This window comes from Bison bison, unplaced genomic scaffold (genome assembly GCF_000754665.1).
Source record: "Bison bison bison isolate TAMUID 2011002044 unplaced genomic scaffold, Bison_UMD1.0 scf7180017864390, whole genome shotgun sequence".
NCBI classification, from domain to species: Eukaryota; Metazoa; Chordata; class Mammalia; order Artiodactyla; family Bovidae; genus Bison; species Bison bison.
The window spans coordinates 6,956,199-6,964,915 of NW_011494962.1; positions in this window are offsets into that span (position 1 = coordinate 6,956,199).

Consider the following 8,717-nt stretch of genomic DNA (forward strand, 5'->3'; position numbering starts at 1 on the left):
AAACCATCAAGGTTGGTATATTGCCTTTTCTACTCATCTGAGCACTTAGTCATGTCTTGTATGATTACTTTGTAGGCTCGTGTCCATGAAAGAAAAAGAGAGATGAACCACTCCAATTTATTCTTAGAAGACCAAATTAGAATGCACTCAAGGATTTGCCCTATAGGTCGGGCAAGAAAGAAAACAGAACAAGGAAAGATCTAGATGTATTGCTTAACCTTAACTTAGAGATAGGCACATGGAGACTGGAATGCTTTCAATTGCAAAATCAGACCATATTAGACAAAAAGGATGTCAGTACCTTCAGGTTCAAATGTATCATCAGTCTCTCAAAGGAGGAGCAATGTAGTGATGAACACATGATAACAAATCAACAAATCAGGCATTGAGAACAAGCCCAGAAGTCAGGAAATAGCCAGAGTGACAGAAATTTTGGGCAAGGAAGCTTTACTTGGAGTATGAAATGAAACCAAGACTTTAGGCATTGAGATTAGGGGCGTAAGCACAGGGTAAAGACTCTCTGATTTAAATTTGATATAGGTCTTAATCTGGAATTAGGTCAGACAAATAGAATGCTCTAAAATAATCTGCCCTCCCCCCCCAAATAAAATAAAATAATCCCAAACAAGTATCATGACTGCACAACATAAGAGCTGGAAACTTAGCCTTAGAAAATGTAGGTTCTATTTTCCAGCTGAGTGATCTTGAACAGGCATTATAACCTCTCTGTGACTCAGTTTCCTCTCTGGTAAAATGAGAGGGTTGAGCCAAAGGAACCCAAGGTTCTAAGGCGGTGATTCAGGGTTCATATTTGCTCCAATCACTAAAGATTTTAGACCATCTGAGAATCCTGCACCTTGCTGAAAATTATTTTAAATATTAAGGTTCTGTGTAAGAGTTCGTTTGAAAATAGAACTCTACTGAAAAAAAAAAGTTTGAAAACTACTTGAACAGATGCTACTAGAGTCTGATTTTATGCTATAAGATAGAATTATTTATCCTTCCACCAAATAGCCCTAGATGATAAGTGATTTGTGTTTTATTGATATCAGTTGAGAGTGTCTTGTGAAGAAAAGGGCCTAAAGTACCTTTGGCAAAGGAAGAAATCAGATATTTGGATTTCTGATCAAATATATTTACAATCGTATTTTACATTAAAAAGTAGTACACGTTCTGATGTATTACATATAATACACTTTTTTTTAACAGTAAAGAGAAGTATAAGGAAGAAGGTGGAAGGCATATGGATGCCGTTAAGCTGGAGAAAATAATCATCACCATTTCCTTTATTTTCTTCCTGTCTTTTTTGTGTTTGTGTGTGTGCATGCCCACACCACAAGGTTTTTCAACAAACTTAAGGCCCTTTATTTATATTCTGTACCTTTTAAGGTGAGTAGGAATAGTGTGGTATGACTGAGAGACTTCACTTTCACTTTTCACTTTCATGCATTGGAGAAGGAAATGGCAACCCACTCCAGTGTTCTTGCCTGGAGAATCCCAGGGTTTGGGGAGCCTGGTGGGCTGCCATCTCTGGGGTCGCACAGAGTCAAACATAACTGAAGTGACTTAGCAGCAGTGTTAAAATATTACAAAAGTAACCAGATTACAAGACCATGTAAACATGCTATAAAAGAAATAAATACAATCTGCTACAAAAGTTAAGCAGAAGGCTTCTCTGGTAGTCCAGTGGTTAAGAATCTGCCTTGCAACGCAGGGGACACAGGTTTGATCCCTGATCTGGGAAGACTAGAGAGCAAAGGTCCTCCATGTTGAGGAGCAACTGAGCCTAAGCATCACAACTACTGAGCCCTTAAGCTATAACCACACTTTACAGCCCTTAAGCCATAACTGCTGAGACCATGAGTTACAACTGAAACCCAGGTGCCCTAGAGCCTGTGCTCTGCAACAAGAGAAGCCATTGCAATGAGAAGCCTGCACACTGCAATGAAGAGTAACCCCCACTCGCTAAACCTAGAGAAAGCCCAAGTGCTGCAGTGAAGACCCACTATAACCAAAAAATAAAAATAATAAACCTTTTTTTAAACTCAGCAGAAATGAGATCACTTTAAACAAAAGCAATATTTTTATTTTTTGGCTGCAACCTAAGGCATGCAGAACTTCGTCCTTATCCAGGAGTTGAACCCATGCCCCCTGCATTGGAAGCGTGGAGTCTTACCTACTGGACCACCAGGGAAGTCCCTGAGATCACGTTTAACTGGGTAGAAGTTTCAGAATTAAGGGAAAAGAAGTCCAATGGGTTTTAGATAGACTGATGTGAGAGAGGAGATATTACCAGATAAGAGGAGAGGTTATCGAAATGGAAATGAGGGGAACATGTGTTGATTGATCAGTTCCAGAGTGAGAAATCCATCTAGGCTATCTCCCTAGTCTCTGCTTTCTGTTCCTGGCTTGGCATTTCACACACAGGCAGGCCTTGTCTTATTGTGCTTCACAGATACTGCACTTTTTACAAATTAAAGGTTTGTGGCAACCCTGCACTGAACAAGTCTATCAGCTCAATCTTCCATCAGCATTTACTCATTTCATGTCTTTGTGTCACAATTTGGTAATTCTCACAAAATTTTAAAGCCTCCACCAGCAAAAAGATTACAATTTATTGAAGGCTCATATGATGGTTAGAATTTTTAGCAATAAAGTGCTTTTTACTTGAGGTGTGTACATTATTTTTTTCTAGACATAATGCTATTGCACATTGAAGAGACTGCATATAATCCAAATATAACTTTTATATGCACTGAGAAACCAAAATATTCCTGTCACTTGCTTTATTGTGATATTCAGTTGATAGTGGAAGTCTGGAACTGAACCTTCAATATCTCCAAATTATATCGCTGTAGCTAAAATAGCAGCATTATTTATAATTGCCAACATATGGAAGCAACCTAAGTGTCTATTAACAGATGAATGGATAAAGATGTACAATATATATACAATATATGTATTGTATATATACAACATATGCATACAATATACACAATGGAATATTACTCAGCCATAAAAAATAATGAAGTTTTGCCATTTGCAACTACATGGATGGACTCAGAGGGTATTATGCTAAGTGAAATACATCAGACAAAGACAAATACTATATGGTATGTGGAACTTAACAAACAAGACAAACTAGTGAATATAACAAGAAAGAAACAGACTCAGAGAACTAACTAGTGGTTACCAGTGGTGAGTGGGAAGAGGGGGAGGGGCATAAGAGGGACAGGGCATTAAGAAGTAGAAACTACTATGTATAAAATAAATAATCTATAAGGATATACAGACAACACAAGGAATAGAGTTAATATTTTATAATAACTATAAATGCAATATAACCTTTAAAATTGTGGATCATTATGTTGTACACCTGAAACATATATAATATTGCACATCAACTATATCTCAATGAGAAATAATTTGTATACTGGTCCCATAAACTATTAACATATTCTGGCTTTCTTAAGCCATTGTTGACATAGGATAGAAGATTCAGAGTTGACACAAAGGGCCCTATCAATGTCAATGCAGGGTACCTCTTCACAGCTGCTCCAGCAAAGCGCAGTTGCCCCTCCTGACCTTGGACGTGAGGTATCTCTTCTCACCGCTCCAGCACCACGCAGCATTCAATATCATGGTTATCCAAGTCTATGCCCCAACTAGTAATGCTGAAGAAGCTGAAGTAGAATGGTTCTATGAAGACTTACAAGACCTTCTAGAACTAACACCCAGAAAAGATGTCCTTTTCACTATCAGATCAGATTAGTCACTCAGTCATGTCCGACTCTTTGCGACCCCATGAATCACAGCACGCCAGGCCTCCCTGTCCATCACCAACTCCCGGAGTTCACTCAGACTCACGTCCATCGAGTCAGCGATGCCATCCAGCCATCTCATCCTCTGTCGTCCCCTTCTCCTCCTGCCCCCAATCCCTCCCAGCATCAGAGTCTTTTCCAATGAGTCAACTCTTCGCATGAGGTGGCCAAAGTACTGGAGTTTCAGCTGGAATGCAAAAGTGGGAAATCAAGAAACACCAGGCAAATTTGGCTTTGGAGTACAGAATGAAGTAGGGCAAAGGGTAATAGAGTTTTGCCAAGAGTTTTGCCACTGGTCATAGCAAACACTCTCTTCCAACAACACAAGAGAAGACTCTGCACATGGACACTGAAATCAGACTGATTATATCTTTGAAGCCAAAGATAGAAAAGTTCTATACTGTCAGCAAAAATAAGACCAGGAGCTGACTGTGGCTCAGATCATGTACCCTTTATTGCCAAATTCAGACTTAAATTGAACAAAGTAGAGAAAACCACTATATCATTCAGGTATGATCTAAATCAAATCCTTAATGATTATATAGTGGAAGTGAGAAATAGATTTAAGGGACCAGATCTGACAGAGTGCCTGATGAAATATGGATGGAGGTTTGTGACATTGTACAGGAGACAGGGATCAAGACTATCCCCAAGAAAAAGAAATGCAAAAAGGCAAAATGGCTGTCTGAGGAGGCTTTACAAATAGCTGTGAAAAGAAGAAAAGCAAAAAGCAAAGAAGAAAAGGAAAGATATACCCATTTGATGCAGAGTTCCAAAGAACAGCAAGGAGAGGTAAGAAAGCCTTTCTCAGTGATCAGTGCAAAGAAATAGAGGAAAACAACAGAATGGGAAAGACTAGAGATCTCTTCAAGAAAATTAAAGATACCAAGGGAACATTTCATGCAAAGATAGGCACAATTAAGGACAGAAATGGTATGGACTTAACAGAAGCAGAAGATATTAAGAAGAGGTGGCAAGAATACACAGAACTATACAAAAAAGATCTTCACAACACAGATAATCATGATGGTGTGATCACTCACCTAGAGCCAGACATCCTGTTTGTGAAGTCAAGTGGGCATTAGGAAGCATCACTACGAACAAAGCTAGCGGAGGTGATGGAATTCCAGTAGAGCTATTTCATATCCTAAAAGATGATGCTGTGAAAGTGCTGCACTCAATATGCCAGCAAATTTGGAAAACTCAGCAATGGCCACAGGACTGGAAAAGGTCAGTTTTCATTTGAATCCCAAAGAAAGGCAATGCCAAAGAATGCTCAAACTACCGCACAATTGTACTCATCTCACATGCTAGTAAAGTAATGCCCAAAATTCTCCAAGCCAGGCTTCAACAATATGTGAACTGTGAACTTCCAGATATTCAAGCTGAATTTAGAAAAGGCAGAGGAACCAGAGATCAAATTGCTAACATCCTCCGGATCATCGAAAAAGCAAGAGAATAGAAAAACATCTACTTCTGCTTTATTGACTATGCCAAAGCCTTTGATTGTGAATCACAATAAACTGGAAAATTCTGAAAGAGACGGGAATATCAGACCACCTGACCTGCCTCCTGAGAAACCTGTATGCAGGTCAGGAGGTAACAGTTAGAACTGGACATGGAACAACAGACTGGTTCCAAATTGGGAAAGGAGTATGTCAAGGCTGTATATTGTCATCCTGCTTATTTAACTTATATGGAGTACATCATGAGAAATGCTGGATTAGATGAAGTACAAGCTGGAATCAAGATTGCCGGGAGAAGTATTAATAACCTCAGATATGCAGATGACACCACCCTATGGCAGAAAATGATGAAGAATTACAGAGCCTCTTGATGAAAGTGAAAGAAGAGAGTGAAAAAGCTGGCTTAAAGCTCCGCATTCAGAAAACTAGGATCATGGCATCTGGTCCCATTACTCATGGGAAATAGATGGTGAAATAGTGGAAACAGTGTCAGACTTTATTTTTTTGGGCTCCAACATCACTGCTGATGGTAACTGCAGCCATGAAATTAAAAGACACTTACTCCTTGGAAGAAAAGTTATGACCAACCTAGACAGCATATTAAAAAGCAGAGACATTACTTTGCCAACAAAGGTCCATCTAGTCAAGGCTATGGTTTTTCCAGTAGTCATGTACAGATGTGAGAGTTGGACTATAAAGAAAGCTGAGTGCCGAAGAATTGATGCTTTTGAACTGTGGTATTGGAGAAGACTCTTGAGAGTCCCTTGGACTGCAAGGAGATTCAACTAGTCCATCCGAAAGGAAATCAGTCCTGAATATTCTTTGGAAGTACTGGTGTTGAAGCTGAAACTCCAATACTCTGGCCACTTGATGTGAAGAGCCGACTCATTTGAAAAGACCCTGATGCTGGGAAAGATTGAAGGTGGGAGGAGAAGGAGATGACAGAGGATGAGATGGTTGGATGGCATCACCAACTCAATGGACATGAGTTTGAGCAAACTCTGGGAGTTGGTGATGGACAGGGAAGCCTGGCGTGCTGCAGCCAGCCCATGGGGTTGGGGACATGACTGAACAACTGAACTGAACTGAATTGAATGTCAGTGTAGAGCAATCTATTTTCAGATACCATGTGAAGTAAGAAGCAACTATTTTTTATCATAATAGGGGGTATAAACTCCATCCCTATCTTTCTTAAGCCATGTGAGTACCAGAATAGAACATCATTGATCTAACAGAGACAGCAACATGAAGATCATCCTTGTCTGTAGTCAGTCAGCAATTTCCACAGATGTCACATACAGACTTTCATATATATATACTGTGCTATGAGCAAGTAACCAAGTAATGACTGATACTTCACCCAAGTAAAGACTGATGCTGCATAGGTTTTGCTGGACAAAACAGTAGAACATGTAGGTGGAAAATTCAATCTGAATCAAGTTATTGCTGGTTACTGAACCATTGAATCCGGTGACTGCCAGTTTCTTTCCAAGGAAGAACTGACACTGGGATCAGAGCCTGCTGAGAGTTCATTGTGTATTAGTTGTTTGACTAAGACATAGCTATGCTTCAAGGGTATTTACATTCTGAACCTGTTTAGTAGAGCCCAGCTCAGCACCTCTCATGAGTCCTTAAAGAAAAACCAACTCCCTAAGTCTTTAGAGAGTTGGATTCTTTATTGAAGACTAATGGGAAAAGAAGAGGAGGGTTATATTACATACTATGCTTGAAATCCTCATGAAAATCCTCTTTAGCTATATCTCTCCTCCCTCTGAAGTTCCTCTTTTTCACCAGCCACTTCATCTCTTTCTCAATACTTCCCTTAGCTGCTCCTGTTGATCTACTGGCCCTGGTTTGTCAGGTATCTGCTCGAGTAACCCTCTATCCTTCTCTCTCTTCTATCTTATACAGAGCTATCTAAAACTTTTTTTTTTCTCAGTTTTTAAAAAATTACCTAAAAATTTTTTCATATTACTTTATTGTTTGCCAACTTCTTTGGAAGGTGCCAGAAAATTGTAAAGTTGCAAACTTTCTCTACTTTGAATTTCACAATTTATATGTGTACTAACATGTATTGTCCGTTTTCTGAATGTCTGTTTAGTAGTTTTCAACAGATCTTTCACACTCTTTCAACAGGAAGAATTTTGAGTTACACATAAGCACTCTTTTGGGTACTATTATAACTGGTTGCATGTCCAGTTGACCTCACTATCAGCGTCAAGGTTTTAATGTCCCAGGAGTTGACTGAACCAGATAATAAGACCATCCCATGTCCCAAGTACTTTACCTTTTCTGCCCTCCGATTCATCCCACTGATGAGAATGGCAAGACAGATCAGTTGAAATCATTGTTGCTTAAATTCTACTGCAAGTTTCTAGAAGAGTGGCTTAATTGGTGCTGTAGCAATGCTGGGTAGGCCATATTGGTGGGGAAAGAGGCTAAAATTGGAGAATCCAGTTTAAAAATTCTGTTATTTCTGTGGCCGCTGGAAAGGTGTCCCCTGAAGGGAACCTAAGATAATTCTCCAAGTTCTGCTTATAGGCTAGGTGAGGTATCTTTTTGTTCTGGACAATTTATTATTTCCCATTTGCTTTTCCACCTAGGAAAGGAGTACTTTGTAAAGAAGATTTGACTAATCTGGTCAGTGGAAAGGCTTTTTAACCTATTTTTTAACCTAATAAAATTCTAGTTTAATAAATCAGCAATACTAAATATGCAAGTATGAATTCATTTTGGAGAGACTGAATACTCATCTGGGCCAATAAAAGGGAAATATTTCAAATATTTTAATATTAAATTAAATACTTATATGTAAAATAGTAAGACAGAGGAATCTGTGTGACATCTTAGTCAGTTTTGTCCCCACTTTCCCCTTTACTTTCTAATTGATATATTTCATTTCAAGGTCATTTATATCTGTTCTTCAGTTTCCTAATATAGGTAAGGAAGATAATACTTTTTCTAAAGTGTTCTTTTAAGAATCAAATTACCATACAATGGAATATTCAGTTCAGTTCAGTCGATCAGTCGTGTCCGACTCTTTGTGACCCCATGAATCGCAGCATGCCAGGCCTCCCTGTCCATCACCAACTCCCGGAGTTCACTCAGACTCAAGTCCATCGAGTCAGTGATGCCATCCAGCCATCTCATCCTCTGTCGTCCCCTTCTCCTCTTGCCCCCAGTCCCTCCCAGCATCAGAGTCTTTTCCAATGAGTCAACTCTTCACATGAGGTGGCCAAAGTACTGGAGTTTCAGCTTTAGCATCATTCCTTCCAAAGAAATCCCAGGGCTGATCTCCTTCAGAATGGACTGGTTGGATTTCCTTGCAGTCCAAGGGACTCTCAAGAGTCTTCTCCAACACCCCAGTTCAAAAGCATCAATTCTTTGGCACTCAGCCTTCTTCACAGTCCAACTCTCACATCCATACATG